General features: G+C 32.6%; 1 long non-coding RNA gene across 1 annotated transcript; it reads left to right on the top strand.

Annotated features, from left to right (window-relative positions):
• Nucleotides 1-936: 936 nt before the first annotated feature.
• On the top strand, nucleotides 937-7,065 carry LOC134706792 (uncharacterized). The gene is made up of 4 exons (XR_010105664.1): nucleotides 937-1,029; nucleotides 3,175-3,222; nucleotides 3,654-3,717; nucleotides 6,818-7,065. It is a non-coding gene; the product is annotated as an uncharacterized LOC134706792 (long non-coding RNA).
• The last annotated feature ends 1,147 nt before the right edge of the window (nucleotides 7,066-8,212 follow it).

Here is an 8,212-nt window from a genome sequence, read left to right as displayed (position 1 = left end):
TTGGTATCGAAATCATTGCGCAGAGCGAATGATCTAATGATCTGCTACGTCATAATTATAATAACATAAAAAAAATATGAAAAGATAAAACATAAAGTTATCAATTGATATTATGGAGAGAGAAAAAAACATCGTCGTTCAGTAACAGCTGCTCGATTTAAAACTGCGACCAAAAAAAATTCATACAAATTGAACAATATGCATCAAAGCAATAATATTATGATAAAAGAAACACAACGTCACATTTTGCAAACTTTGTAGTCATAAACGCCAAGCGGAATCGTCCCTTTTAAATGTAGGTTGATATTCGTAAAGAACAAATTCTTAAAAACTGATGGTATATATTTCAACGCAGTTTTTTTTAAATCGGAATAACAAAACAAAAATGGTTTTTTTTCTTCCTGTTCTTCAGATGAAAGTAGTTAAGTGATAGACTTTATCTCTATTTGGAAATCTGCTACACTTGGATTTTTATCGCCATACAAAACTAACTCTTCATTTGTGGCGTCAGACATATTCTAATGTGACGTTAAGATTTTACGAGAACTTTTGCGGTGTCCTGTTAAGACAAACAAAAAGTGATAAGGTGCATGTTCAGGATTGTGTTATTAGACGGTCGTGGTACAGCTATGTACGTATTGTAGCGTCACGCTACTTATGACGTTTAGATTTATTTGCAAAAAGAGTTTAGAATCATTACAAGTAGAAACAGCTAGTATTTCTTATTGTGCCTAATAAGTCTGATAATACCACTCTAAGATAGTGCATATAGTTTGTTTTTAGCTTTTTTTGTTCTTTCTTTTTTATAAAGATACTATTTATTTTTCTTCAGATTTGATTGATATGATGTCATCTGTTGAATGGAATACAACAATAAAGTATTATGTCTCTAGTCAACATAAGTTCATATATATAATATTTTATTATCGACCAAAAGAGACAGGTGTCGATGAATTCATTATACGATTAGAAGACATTGGCCAGACTGGTAGTAATTTGAGACTTCTAAAATCCGTCACCATATCACAGGTATATTTCACATTTCCATCAACATCTATTAACACAGAACTAAAGATTTGCTGACCTTTCTGTGACACCTTAAATAATCTCCAAGTGTTGGTAGGTTCCTGTTTCGTAGTCTTAAGTATATTTTATTGTGTTTTGTGATCTTGCTTGTCCTTTTGTTTGTTTTTTTGTCCATACGATGTAATTTTATCTTGACTCATGAGATCTGAATGTCTTCGAGTATCGTTCGCCTCTCCTTATGAGTTGCGCCTGTCTACCAAAATTCGTATATTGAAACTGTGATAAGCATAATGTTGTGTGTAGGGGATTTAATATAGGTCATGACTGTTAGTGTTTATAATTGGATCCTTGCATAAGTCACAAACTATTGACATGTCCAACAAGCAGAGGACAGACTTCATTTCAATGGACAGGATGATAAACTTACAGCCTATCTCATAGTAGTTGAAGACCAAATGTTGACCTTTACACATCTTTTTGGTTTACGCTGTCTTATTGTGGTAGACCACTCATATTTCTTCATTCATATGCAAATAAGTTTCTTTCTGTGTACCTCTATTTTTTTTTCTGCTGTTTTGAAAATTTCTCATCCAGCCCTTGAAATAATCAAAATAGATTAAAATAGAGAATGGCCACGGGGAATGTGTCAAAGAAACAACCATCCCATCAAAGAGCAGAAAACTGCATTATGAAACCATTTGGATTCAACTCGGCACAAATATCTATTACACGAAGGCAGGTTTCATATTTTTATATGAAGATAATTGGTTTCCATACAAGATCATACCTAAAAACTGGTTGCGTAGTCCTGGATTTTATCATGTTATCAGTCAGTACGATTCAACAAACTAACAGTAATAAATAAATGCATTCTACTAGTATACTTCTTCGATAAGTAAATCTCTGTTGAGCCTTTTCTATTGGTGCTCAATAGTTGCTTTTACTTATCAAATTAACCAGAAAGGATGTTCAAGAAACAAAACTTCAGTGAAAATTTGTATTATAGGCTTTATTTGTAGTTCAGCTTTCGTAGTTAGATCTGTTTCTCAGATGATTAAAACAATATGTGAACTATATTTGGTTTTTGAAATGATTGTTCATCTAACAGGTATCCTCTGACTGTGACTCAAAACTCATGGGTAATTTGTCAAAGTGCAGTTTTTGTGGTTAGATGTATTTTTTAAACCCTTTAAACAATGAGTTATCTTTATGGTGAAAATGTTCCTCATGCAGGATTCATCTGATCTTAACATAATTAACTGGATAAAATTTGATAACGTTAAGTGTGATCATTTTTTAAACCTTTGTGTTTTTATACATAAACTTATGTTAAAACTCTTCATAGGAAAAAGACTTCTTATTTTGTACACCAGGTGTGAGTTTCGTCTTCATATGATGTATAAGTGGTGCGCAAACATGACCAGTTGAAAGACCAAATCAAATAGAATCGTATTCAAAACAGAGTGGTCCTGGCCATTGATTGACGACCTAAATTATCCCATTGACTGGGACATATTAGGTGAACGTTTGTTTGTAACGACCATTGCTCACTTCTTACTTATTATAGAATTTAAACTTTGGGGTCACCAAAGGTTCTTAACGCCTTTAATAATAAAATAATTCGAAAAATTATTCAGGAATCACCTTTAAGTTTTGATTTATATTATTGATATAAATCAACACATCGTATTATTCCGGATTCGCTTTTCGAATTGCTTTTTTTAGGTGTTGAGAACCTTTGGTGACCCCACAGATTCAGTGTCTTTAACAAGTACATAGTGAGTAGTGATTGTTACCGACAAACGTTCACCTAATCTGTCCCAGTCAATGGGATAATTTAGGTCGTCAATCAATGGCCAGGACCACACTGTTTTGAATATGATTCTATAATATAAAGAGCATTAAAAACCGAAAATGCCGTCATTCAGTCGAAATTTTCAACGTGAGAAATCTTGTTTTTTAAGTGTTACGCACATTTACTCGTTCAGTTTTCAAAATGTACTTATATTCAATATTTAAAGCAACGATTCGTTGTTTTTACTATAACAAAGAAATATGTCATTTTGATGAACATAAAGCATTTTTACATTTTGGAAATATTTATACCATCTCCGATTTTGACAACAAACTTATGATTTTGTGTTCCAGAATGAATACGTCTTTGACAATTTAAAGCCAGGTCGATATAGAATTTCAGTAAGTATGGAAAGTAGAAATTCATTTGAAAATCATTGTGTGTAAATGTGAAAAAAAATCTTCATCCGATCGAACAATTCTTAATAGTATCCGTGGATGGCAAACCTTTCTTTTCGTTATTAAATAGAAGAAAAGTGTAAATCAATGTCCTGAAGACCTTGTATAAATTCAGAAGAGTAATGATAAAACGTATAGACAATTTATCTATTTAAAGATAACGATGCTCACCAAAATGATAATTATATGTATTTTCTCTTTAAAAAATGCATGACAGTAATATATGAATACTTTTATAAGAAAATTATATATTGATATCATATTGATGTTGACCTAGTTTAAAAAAAAAGTGGGTATAGCATATGAATATAATTGGACGTCTTTTCTTATAATAGTTTAAGATTAAACAGATTTTTGGGCTTTCTTTTGTTCAGGTTGAACCAACCAATTGCAACTTCTGTGGTAGATCTGTAACAGGTCCCCTTATAATAGAAAGCAGTAAGTAACATCGACATCTATAAACAGTATATATTTCTTTTAGAATCTAAAATTTCTATATGTATTAATGATGAATGCATAATTTATTATTTTTATTCATATGAACATAATTTGGAAACTTATTATTGTTTGTGTTTCAGTCATTTTAAATAAAATATATATATATATTTAAAGTTTTGGCTTAACTGCTCATAAAGAGATACTGTGAGCAATCACCTTAATGTGAAATTATATGGTCCGTCGAGTGATCTTGGAATAGAAATTGCTTAAAAATATTAGTTCAAATTGGAAGAAATTATTTGGAATGTTGCTTCTATAGAAAAAAAGATCTGAAAATATTTGTTCCTACTGCACTGCCAGAATTATGTGTACATAGAAATGTGTTCACAAAGGAACAGCTATTATAACATTGTTCATAACAAAGAAAAAACTTTTTAGCAGTTAGAAATATACATTGATAGTGTCGAACAATTTATTTAACATCGTTACTTTCCGCTAAATAGATGATGTTCTCTCACTAAATAGTTTAATATTTGGTGACTATGTTGAATCAGTCAATATCATCGAACTTGAGGTAAAGGATACAACAGGTACAGTTAAGTATGTCTCATATCTTGATTTGCATCTAGAAATTGACAATGAGGGTCGGTGGAAAACAAAACTTTAATACAAAGCAGATGATTTAAGCTTCCCTATTATGAACATTTCTATGTAGCAACATTCCGTCAGCGTCTTAATACGAAGTAAATATTTATTTATTTACCAGTTGATAAGATATTACTGGGCTATTATGATTTCCTTGATAGAAGGTTGCTGCTCAAAATAGAGAGCTATTAATCAAGAATTCCATTGGTGAAGTTGAAATCATTTCTTCGTAAGTTTTACGGACGCCATCACGAGTTGGTTGACCATTATGGAAGATCCTATTCACAAACGATAACGAATGTGTTCTTTGTGTCATAACTTCAACCCAGTTCTCTCTTTTTCGATTTTTATTTATGACCAGGTATGACATAAGAAGAGAAGTGAAATATACCTAAAGTATATTAAACCCATACGTTGCAAAACAAAAGGATTATGTCTTGGCATAAAACGAAAACGACAAAGAGACAAACAACAGTTCACAAAAAACAACATAACAATCTCAAGCCTAAGGAACACAAACCCCGCAAAAAGCTGGTTGTGATCTCAGGTGCTCTGAAAGTGAAGGTACGAATATGGCATCTTTCGTGCTGCTAATTTGAGTTTAAGTCTAGTGATAAGTCTTATTTGGTAGGTCATATTCGTCGATAAGATGATGTAATTGTGGTGACATCAATTGGATCATTACCGCCGTCTTCTGTGAAAGAGATATTTCATAACGGTAAATCTACTCTTGATGGTGTCCGCTTGGTCTTCACAGTGTACATGTCTATAATCTTGCTTCATAAAAATGAAAAGCTTATATTTTAGAAGTTAAAATTGTCTATAACATCGTAAAGTTTTGTTCGCAACCGACACTCATTGTCAAATGATATGGTCAATGGAACCAAAAATTTAAACCCCCGAATAAGAACTTTAAAAAAAATCATCTATCATGGCAAATACCAAGAAAGCGATACAGCCTTGTTGGCTGCTCCAGTATAAATACCATTTTCACATCAGTTTTAGAGGCTGATGAAACATTAACTTTAGTATATAGATAAAATTGAGAATGGAATTAGGGAATATGTTAAAGAGACAACAACATGACCAAAGAGTAGACAACTATTTAGAAGTTGCTAGTTCGACGGCTACTGTTATTCGTTCACCACTACCATAATGATGTTTTATTACTTTTAATGTTAAAAAGAAGTACCTTCAACGGCATTAACAAGTGATGGAAAGCCAGACACATCTACCGAAAGCACCCACGCTGCAGTGGAAATAACATCACAAGAAAATCCATATACCAAAACAGACAGAATCCTTGCTAAAAATTCTTTATCATCAGCACATACAGAGAACATAATATCTGATGGAAACACTTTTATTCCCAATAACAACACTCGTACTACAGATTCATTCGGAGTATCAGGTACTTGGGAGATAACATCTATGGGTTCAGTTCCATTGACCAGGCAGAATACGGGAATACTTGTTGGTGCTTTAACCGGTTTTTGTGTATTGCTGATGATTTCATTGATCTACATTATGTACATTCGTAGGAAAAAAAGCATCGTAAGTAAGAATTCATAGAGTTAAATTCTTAAATAAACTTTGGACAAACAACTCTTGAATGATACCAGGCTTTTGTTGTACGCCAGGCGCATGTTTCGTCTTCATAAGACTCGTTAGTGGTGCTTGAATTAAGATCGGTAAAAAGAAGAATAACTAAGTTGTAGATCTTTAAAAAAAAAACCTTTTACGCATATTTCAAATTTTCATACGAACATATCTCCGTTTGATTTGTCTCAGAACGGGGTACCGGATATCAATACAGTTCAAGTTCTATAACATCCAGATAATTTTGATATCCATGATAAAAAAAGGTTTGTGTCAAAGTTGATAAATTCGCAAAAGTTTGACTTGCGAACATGGTTATGTAAGGATTAGTACCTGGATATAAACATGAATGCTAAGCCATATTCTGCACCCAAACAGAACTTATCTCAAACAACAGGATTTTAATTTATTGATTCAGACAAAATAAATTTCTGATAAGCGTGAGATACGTTGTTTATGAGTCAGACCTGCCAAATCAGTCAATACCGATAAAAAAAAAACATGATATCGCGAGACAAAACGATCGAAATTACATTTAGTTTTTAGGCCACAGCCTAGTTTGTATCTCCCTCATGCAAAGCTCTGATTCCTTTCACGAATTTGGCTATACTTTTTGGAACTTTTAGATTATAGCTCTTCATCTTTTTTAAGATTTGGAATTCAAATATTTTGGCCACGAGCATCACTGAAGAGACATGTATTGTCGAAATGCGCATCTGGTGCAAGAAAATTGGTACCGTTAATTTTATTGTATACATACTTTTATTTTCATCAGTTATCTTCTTATTTGTAGGTTATAAAAAAAACAATAAATCAGCAAAGTAACAACTAAACATTTACAAACAATTTATTTCAGAGCTTAGAAATGTCGATCTTGAAATGCATGTCAAATACGAAAACCACTCAGATTCTGCCATTAGGACTGGTGCAATTGAAGAAGCTGTGGGTAAGATAATTAGTAACATCAAGCTAAAAAAGATAGGTTTCGAAAAAGAAAGAATAATGACCATACCAATGCAAACAAGAAAAAAGCATCATACCAATGCAAATAGTTATCAATGGTACCAGGATTATAAATTAATACGCCAGACGCGCGTTTCGTCTACATTAAACTAACCAGTGATACTTAGATCAAAATAGTTATAAAGTCAAACAAGAACAAAATTGAAGAGCATTGAGGATCCAAAATTCCCCCCAAAAAAAGCCAAACACGGCTATGGTCATCTATGCCTGTGATTAGAAAATCCATAGTTTTTCGATAAATACAAAATTTTGTAAACTGGAAATTTATAAAAATGAACAACATTGAAATCAACACCTATGTGCTGACAACCGGGCTGGGGATATCATCGGGGACGAAACGTCCTCGACCCAATGGTGTGAATAGTAATCATAGCCATAGGTACCAAGATTATAATTTGATACGCCAGACGCGCAAACAAGAGAAAGAGACAATATCGAGGTCAAGAAACCCAAAGAAAGAACATTGCACCCATTACTGAACATTAATGGTAAAGACTGGACATTTAATTTATTCAGCTTGCGATTGAAATAAAAAAGTTTTTTTTAACGTTTTTGTAAAGGTATACCGTATTATTGTTAACCATCAACAAACGTTGTATACGTCGTATATATTTAGCAGACGTTTTTACGTCAGGAAAGCCATCTACTTAATTGCATTCATCATTCAACTATATAATAACAAATGATATCCAAAATCAAGTTTCAGTTATGAGAACACGATGAAAAAGTATAATAAAAAAAATGCGTAACTGGGGATAATTCAAAACGAAAATTCCATATTCAAATGGAAAATCAAATACTCAAACACTTCAAAAAAGATGCTTCATTTATTGATTGACAACATATTTGTTCCGTTTGGATGGCGTGTTTTTCAACAGACTGTCGGCAATCCAATGGGAAACAATTGTGACCCACTTCTTACCGACTTGTTTCTTTATTATTATGAGGCTGACTGACTTCATACAGGAACTTCTTAAGAAGAAAGTAAAGAAGTAAGCAATATCCTTTAACTTTACTTTCCGCTATAAAGATGATGTTCTCTCACTAAATAACTCAAAATAAAGTGATTATGTTGAACGCATCTATCCCAACTAGAAAACAAGGATAGAGCAGATACTTTTTTTAAAAGTCGGCCTCATATCTCGACCTACATCAAGAAATTGACAATGGGGGTCGGTTGAAAACAAAATTTTACGACAAAAGAGATGATTTCAGCTTCCCAATTTTG

The sequence above is a fragment of the Mytilus trossulus genome, chromosome 1 (assembly GCF_036588685.1).
Source record: "Mytilus trossulus isolate FHL-02 chromosome 1, PNRI_Mtr1.1.1.hap1, whole genome shotgun sequence".
NCBI classification, from domain to species: domain Eukaryota; kingdom Metazoa; phylum Mollusca; class Bivalvia; order Mytilida; family Mytilidae; genus Mytilus; species Mytilus trossulus.
Note: the sequence above shows the minus strand (reverse complement) of the source record. Positions and strands in the feature narration are given on the sequence as shown.